The following is an 8069-nucleotide window of genomic DNA, read 5'->3' on the forward strand; positions in this document are numbered from 1 at the left end:
TGTCCCCATGTGCAGTTGCAAACCATAGTCTGGCTTTTTTATGGCGGTGTTGGAGCAGTGACTTCTTCCTTTCTGAGCGGCCATTCAGGTTATGTCGATATAGGACTCGTTTTACTGTGGATATAGATATTTTGTAGCTGTTTCCTCCAGTATCTTCACAAGGTCCTTTGCTGTTGTTCTGGATTTGATTTGCACTTTTCGCATCAAAGTACGTTCATCTCTAGGAGACAGAATGCGTCTCCTTCCTGAGCGGTATGACGGCTGCGTGGTCCCATGGTGTTTTATACTTGCGTACTTTTGTTTGTACAGATGAACGTGGTACCTTCAGGCGTTTTGGAAATTGCTCCCAAGGATGCACCAGACTTGTGGAGGTCTACAATTTTTTTTCTGAGGTCTTGGCTGATTTCTTTTGATTTTCCCACGATGTCAAGCAAAGAGGCACTGAGTTTGAAGGTAGGCCTTGAAATACATCCACAGGTACACCACCAATTGACTCAAATTATGTCAATTAGCCTATCAGAAGCTTCTAAAGCCATGACATATTTTCTGGGAATTTTCTAAGCTGTTTAAAGGCACAGTCAACTTAGTGTATGTAAACTTCTTACCCACTGAAATTGTGATTGATAAGTGAAATAATCTGTCTGTAAACAATTGTTGGAAAAATTACTTGTGTCATGCACAAAGTAGATGTCCTAACCGACTTGCCAAAACTACAAGTTGTTAACAAGACATTTGTGGAGTTGGTTGAAAAACGAGTTTTAATGACTCCAACCTAAGTGTATGTAAACTTCCGACTTCAACTGTATAGCCCTAATTGCATGGAACTTCCTTCCATCTCATATTGCTCAAATAAACAGCAAACCTGGTTTCAAAAAACAGATAAAGCAACACCTCGGCGCACAACACCTCTCCCCTATTTGACCTAGATTGTTTGTGTGTATGCATTGATATGTAGGCTACGTGTGCTTTTAAAAAATGTATGTATTCTGTCTTTAAGCTGTTTTTGTCTATTGATGTTCTGTATTATGTCAGTCTGTATTATGTTTCTTGTTTTGTGTGGACCCCAGGAAGAGTAGCTGCTGCTTTTGCAACAGCTAATGTGGATCCTAATAAAATACCAAATACCATCTGGTTCGGGCTATCATTTGTTTTTCACAGGTCAATGACCCAACACATCTCAGGCTATTTAGGGGCTATTTGACCAAAAAGGAGAGTGATGGAGTGCTGCATCTCAGATGACCTGTTCTCCACAATCCCCCTACTTCAACCAAATTGAGATGGGTTGGGATGAGTCGGACCGCAGAGTGAAGGAAAAGCAGCCAACAATGGCTCAGCATATGTGGAACTCCTTTAAGACTGTTGAGAAAGCATTCCATGTGAAGCTGGTTGAGAGAATGCCAAGAGTGTGCAAAGCTGTCATCGAGGCAAAGGGTGGCTATTGAGAGAATCTCAAATAAAATATATTTGGATTTGTTTAACACTTGTTTACTACGTGATTCCATATGTGTTATTTCATAGTTTTGATGTCTTACTATTATTCTACAATGTAGAAAATTGTAAAAATAAAGAAAACCCTAGAATGGATTAGTTGTTCTAAAAGTTGACCAGTAGTGTATATAATTTATAACACCCCAAAAATGTATGGGGGATTGGAAATTATGCAGACAATTACATTGATGGAATCTACAATATATCTGCACTATTAAAGCTGATCTACCCTCCAATTTTTTTAAAGAATAATACAAATTAAATAAATAAACAAAAAAAGAATATAACAGTTGACAAGTTGGTATGTGTCATAATGTAACTTTGTGATTTTGCCAATAATATCTGTCGTCATCGATCAGCACTATTAGAATAATATTTTAATATTTCAATGATGGCAATCTCAGATTGAAGTATGTAGAGAACATAAGCAGCGAAATAATTCAGTTTTAGTTGTCAGACAAAGAATTGTGTGCCATATTTAGAAAAAGGACAACAAGGATAGGATTATTTGTGGCCGACAAACCAAACCATCGATTTATGGACCAATCAGAACGGTTAGAATGTGTTTGCCTTCTAGAAATCGTCGGGAAGGTACTCAGATCTAGACATTGCGGAGAAGAAAACTAACATTCGTGGGCGTATGTAGCGTTTGGCTGGAGCACAGAGTTTGCATAGCCAGGCAACACCATACGAGCTGTATTGTTGCTATTTTGTCATATACATTGTTCCAATGAATAGTAGGTCTATGCATTTGTTTAGTTCGGAGCCAGATTCAGATTTTCATCACACTGTCGCATGTTATTATGTATTCCAAGACTTGTGGTCTAAAATAGAAACATGTACTGAGTTCTACCCAGACACAGAGATTAGGCAACAAGTACGTTTGCAGAGGATGTGTGTTTTTTTTCTCCAAAATGCAGAAATGAAAGCTGCACTAGTGCTCCAGATGTTTCCAGGGGGTAGTTCAGTGAACATGCTGTTATGATGTGTAGACCAACAGGATGCTGCTTATGCTCTTCTTAGATCTACAATTACGAACATCCTCACTATTTCGAAATGCCCTGGATACGTGCACTTGGTGAAAAAATAAAAACAATCAATGATTGCCTAATGCCTTCATTCCTAGCAAGCATTCTGGAGTCTATCATTTGAAACAGTCTAAATCTTCAATATCCATACAACAGATAATAGTCATGCATAAAAAAAATAGCAGGGAACATACTCGGAAGTACATTAGCGCAAAGCTTCATCAAGTGGTCATCAGTTGGTGGCTTCCCCTGAAAGACAATACATTCACATCAGTATGCTTGAAGATAATGAGCTGGTAATGACTCTATTGACATTTTGGGGCAAATCGCTTCTACTCGTGGTCTACGTACAGGTTTCCCTGGGTATCCAAGCTCTCCTGATTTCCCTGGTAACCCATCTTGTCCAGGAGAGGCACAAGGCCCAGCAGCTCCCATCAGACCCACACCCCTTCCTTCCCTCTGGCCCTCTGGCTCCAGTGTCTCCTGATACACCTTTCTGGTGTGGGACAACATAACAGCAAATTCAATTGGTGTTATAGATTGCATTGATGTATGTTTACATACAGTTGAAGTCGGAAGTTTATTTACACCTTAGCCAAATACATTTAAACCAGTTTTTCACAATTCCTAAAAATTGAATCCTAGAAAAATTCCCTGTCTTAGGTCAGTTAGGATCACCACTTTATTCAAGAATGTGAAATGTCAAAACAATAGTAGAGAGAATGACTTATTTCAGATTTTATTTTCTTTCATCACATTCCCAGTGGGTCAGAAGTTTACAATACACTCAATTAGTATTTGGTAGCATTGCCTTTAAATTGTTTAACTTGGGGCAAACGTTTCGGGTAGCCTTCCACAAGCTTCCCACAATAAGTTGGGTGAATTTTGGCCCATTCCTCCTGACAAGGCTGGTGTAACAGAGTCAGGTTTTAGGCCTTCTTGCTCGCACAGGCTTTTTCACTTCTGCCCACAAATGTTCTATGGGATTGAGGTCAGGGCTTTGTGAGGGCCACTCCAATACCTTGACTTTGTTGTCCTGGAGCCATTTGCCACAACTTTGGAAGTATGCTTGGGGTCATTGTCCATTTGGAAGACCCATTTGCAACCAAGCTTTAACTTCCTGACTGATGTCTTGAGATGTTGCTTCAATAATCCACATAATTTTCCCTCCTCATGATGCCATCTATTTTGTGAAGTGCACCAGGCCCTCCTGCAGCAAAGCACCCCCACAACATGACGCTGCCACCCCATGCTTCACGGTGTATGGTGTTCTTCGGCTTGCCAAGCATCCCCCTTTTTCCTCCAAACATAACGATGGTCATTATGGCCAAACGTTCTATTTTGTTTCATCAGACCAAAGGACATTTCTCCAAAAAGTACGACTTTGTCCCCATGTGCAGTTGCAAACCGTAGTCTGGGCTTTTTTATGGCGGTTTTGGAGCAGTGCTCTTCCTTGCTGAGCAGCCATTCAGGTTATGTCGATATAGACTCGTTTTACTGTGGATATAGATACTTTTGTACCTGTTTCCTCCAGCATCTTCACAAGGTTATTTGCTGTTGTTCGGGATTGATTTGCATTATCGCACCAAAGTACGTCTTCCTGAGCGGTATGATGACTGCGTGGTCCCATGGTGTTTATACTTGCGTACTATTGTTTGTACAGATGAACGGGTACCTTCAAGCGTTTAGAAATTGCTCCGAAGGATGAACCAGACTTGTGGAGGTCTACAATTGTTTTTCTGAGGTCTTGGCTGATTTATTTTTTGATTTTCCTATGATGTCAAGCAAAGAGGCACAGAGTTTGAAGGTAGGCCTTGAAATACATCCACAGGTACACCTCCAATTGACTCAAATGATGTCAATTAGCCTATCAGAAGCTTCTAAAGTCATGCATCATTTTCKGGAATTGTCCAAGATTGTYCAAGATGTGACGCATAAATGTCCAAACCACATTACCTGTATGTACTACTTGTCACAGACCAAGAAGTTCGCATGAGACAGTGGAGGCGGTTATGGGGAGCTGAACTAACCACTATATACTGAAATAGATTCCCTTCTCTTCATCATACTTGTATTCTGTTCTTTTGTGTCAGTGTTGGTGAAATAATGTGGTTTGTATAGCTACGTAGGTTTCCATCCAATTGGCGACACATTTTCATGCGAATATTCAAAAATCTGCATGAAGAAAATATATGCTTTTCCCACCAGTAGTGTTTCCACCAAACTGACTTGCAGATAAAAATCAGTGGGTGAGGACGTAGTGCACACAAAATTGACTTTTGTGCTTAAATSTAATGTTCAATGTATTTCCATCGCATTTTCAACTCTACGGATAGTTTCGGCACAAAAACTGTTGCGTTAAATAGTAAATGTACCCTACTCTGKTCTTGGCACATGCGCTCTAGCCAACAGATCGCAKATACAGTACAGATAGGCTCTGTGGATAGGCTAGTCTACATGATGAGATTATGGATAAGAGCGAAAATGTTTTTATTTGTCAAAACAGCATTGATCATCATGTCACCAGAATAAAACCCTTGACATTTATTGGAAAGGAGCATCAAGCTCATACCATGCACTTTCACCACCCTGTGAAGTTAATCAAAAAATGTTTGTTGCCAGATTTAAACTGCGTGGTTTCCCGAGTTGTAGTGGGACACACAATTTCATTGCGTGACTCCAAATTTACTTCGTTATGATGGTTATTTCTCACATAATACATTTTACTGACACAAAAAGATACCACGATGTCGAAAGAACAAATTAGCCTATCATGATATTTGGTTGATATGGTATGACTTTACTCGCATGAAAACTGTAGATGGAAATGGGTTACAGTCTTCAAAATAGACCTGTAGGTCTGTATAGGTAGATTTCTGAATTTCTCAGGGCACAAACAAGAAGTTACATTTGAGAAGTGAGATATTTACAAACTAATGAAACGTACCTCTCCTTTGCTTCCTCTGAGCCCAGTTTCACCCTACAGAGCGGCAATGACATGGAAAAACATGAAATCAGAGTCTAAAAGGCAGTATGAACATCTATATCAGTTACGAGTAATGCATGCCCCTCAAGTAGAGTCGAGAGAGGGGAAAAGTTAAATACTCTTGTGCCAGGGGTCTCAGTCACATCATTATTCCCCCTCTCACCCTAGAGAAACAGAATGGGAGGTTGACGATGAAAAATGAAAACACCATTAACTGCTGTTTCTTAAAATATAAGTCATGAACACATCTAAAAAGCACAAGGACTAAACACACGTGTTGTTTTATACTTGCTTCCTTTGGGACCAGGCTCTCCAGTTTCCCCCTGAAAACAATGGAAGACRTGTTACCTACAGTCAGTCATATGACTATTAATATGACATATTATGATAATAACAATTAATAAACCAAAAAAACATACTCTACAGAGTTAACTTACTTTTGTAATATAGTTGATAAGAGAGCATCATTTTGCAATTCATTACCTTTGAACCCCCGGCAGTCCTTGGTCACCAGGTAACCCTTGAATCCCCGTTTCTCCCTCTGCTCCCTAGAGAAACAACAGGAAAAACTTTAACAATTACAGTACTGTATACTGTATAACAATAATACATGCACATGCAAGTTGATTCTGCCTTCTCTGTGACATTAAAATGAAGCCACACTAACCTATTTCCTTTCCATGTCCTGCAATTTGTATTTAATTCTCAGGGGACTTCTACCAGTTAGTATTGAATGGCACAAGGCCAAAAGCACAGGAATCATAGGCCTACAGCAGTAAAATATAATGATATGTGTTGTGAGTTGATGATGCTGAGAAATCCAAAGGCARAGTTTTCTGCCTGAGGTGAATCCTGTATGGAAAAGACCCACTTACAACCCCCAACACTAGAACATCGCATAGTATCTTTTACCTATCCGAAACAAGTGAAAAAAGACCTACTTTCAGTCCAGGTGTCCCAGGACGTTCATCTGATCCACACACCCATTGGGCCCCCCATGTTAACACACTCATTACTCCCAGAACACACACCAACTACATGACGAAATGCACATGTATACTGAACAAAAATATAAACCCAACATGCAACAACTTCAAAGATTTTACTGAGTTACAGATCATATAAGGAAATCAGTCAATTGACATAAAGGCATTAGGCCCTAATCTATGGATTTCACATGACTGGGAATACAGATATGCATCTGTTGGTCACAGAAAACCAGTCAGTATCTGGTGTGACCACCATTTGCCWTTTGCAGCGTGACACATCTCCTTTGCATAGAGTTGACCAGGCTATTGATTGTGGCCTGGTAATATTATCCCACTACTATTCAATGGCTGTGCGAAGTTGCTGGACATTGGCGGGAACTGGAACGCGCTGTCATACACGTCGATCCAGAGCATCCCAAACTTKCTCAATAGGTGACATGTCTGGTGAGTACTGTATGCAGGCTATGGAATAACTAGGACATTTTCAGCTTCCAGGAATTGTGTACAGATCCTTACAACATGGGGCAGTGCATTTGTCACGCCCTAATCTGTCTTCACCGTCCTTGTGCTTGTGTCTCCAACCCCCCTCCAGGTGTCACCCATCTTCCCCATTATCCCCTGTCTGTCTGTGCGAGATCGTTTTGTTCGTTCATACCTACCAGTGGTTTCCCTTGCTCCTGTCTTTCCTATAGTCCCTGTTTTCTAGTTTCCCGGTTTTKACTTTCCTGCCTGCCCTGACCCTGAGCCTGCCTGCCATCCTGTACCTTTGCCTCTACTCTGGATTGCCGACCTCTGCCTGACCTGACCCTGAGCCCGCCTGCTGTTCCGGTGCCTTAGACCCTCTCTGGATTATTGACCCCTGCCTGCCTTGACCTGTCGGTTGCATGCCCCTGTTTAAAGATTAAACTTTAGTTTCTTCAACACTGTTTGCACCTGSGTCATATCTTAAAAAGTAATAGMATTAGCCTATCATGTTGAAACAYGAGGTCATGGCGGCAGATGAATTGCATAAAAATGGGCATCAGAATCTCGTCATTCAAATTGCCATCAATACATTCAAATTGCCATCAATAAAATGCAATTGTATTCGTTGTCCGTAGCTTATGCCTGCCCATACCAAAACCCCACAGCAAGCAGTGGGCACTCTGTTCACAACATTGAAATCAGCAAACCGCTCGCCCACACGACACTATACATGTGGTCTGCAATTGTGAGGCTGGTTGGACGTAAATGCCAAATTCTCTAAAATAACATTGGAGGCGGTTTATGGTAGAGAAATGTACATTAAATTCTCTGGCAACAGCTCTGGTGGAAATTCTTGCAGTCAGCATGCCAATTGCATGCTCCCTCAAAATATGAGACATCWGTGGYATTGTGTTGTGTGACAAAAYTCCACATTTAAGAGGGGCCTTTTATTGTCCCCAGCACAAGGTGCASCTCTGTAATGATCATGCTGTTTAATCAGCTTCTTGAAATGCCACACCGGTCAGGTGGATGGATTATCTTGGCAAAGAAGAAATGCTCATGAACAGGGAAGTTTTTTAATTTATTTTTAATTTCAMCTTTATTTAACCAGGT

General features: G+C 40.8%; 1 long non-coding RNA gene across 1 annotated transcript; it reads right to left on the bottom strand.

Annotated features, from left to right (window-relative positions):
• Positions 1-2678: 2678 nt before the first annotated feature.
• LOC112081303 (uncharacterized) lies at positions 2679-5821 on the bottom strand. The gene is made up of 3 exons (XR_002896452.2): positions 5464-5821; positions 2868-3012; positions 2679-2765 (listed from the first exon to the last, which is right to left on the bottom strand). It is a non-coding gene; the product is annotated as an uncharacterized lncRNA (long non-coding RNA).
• Positions 5822-8069: the final 2248 nt, after the last annotated feature.

Source organism: Salvelinus sp. IW2-2015, linkage group LG19 (genome assembly GCF_002910315.2).
Source record: "Salvelinus sp. IW2-2015 linkage group LG19, ASM291031v2, whole genome shotgun sequence".
NCBI lineage: Eukaryota > Metazoa > Chordata > Actinopteri > Salmoniformes > Salmonidae > Salvelinus > Salvelinus sp. IW2-2015.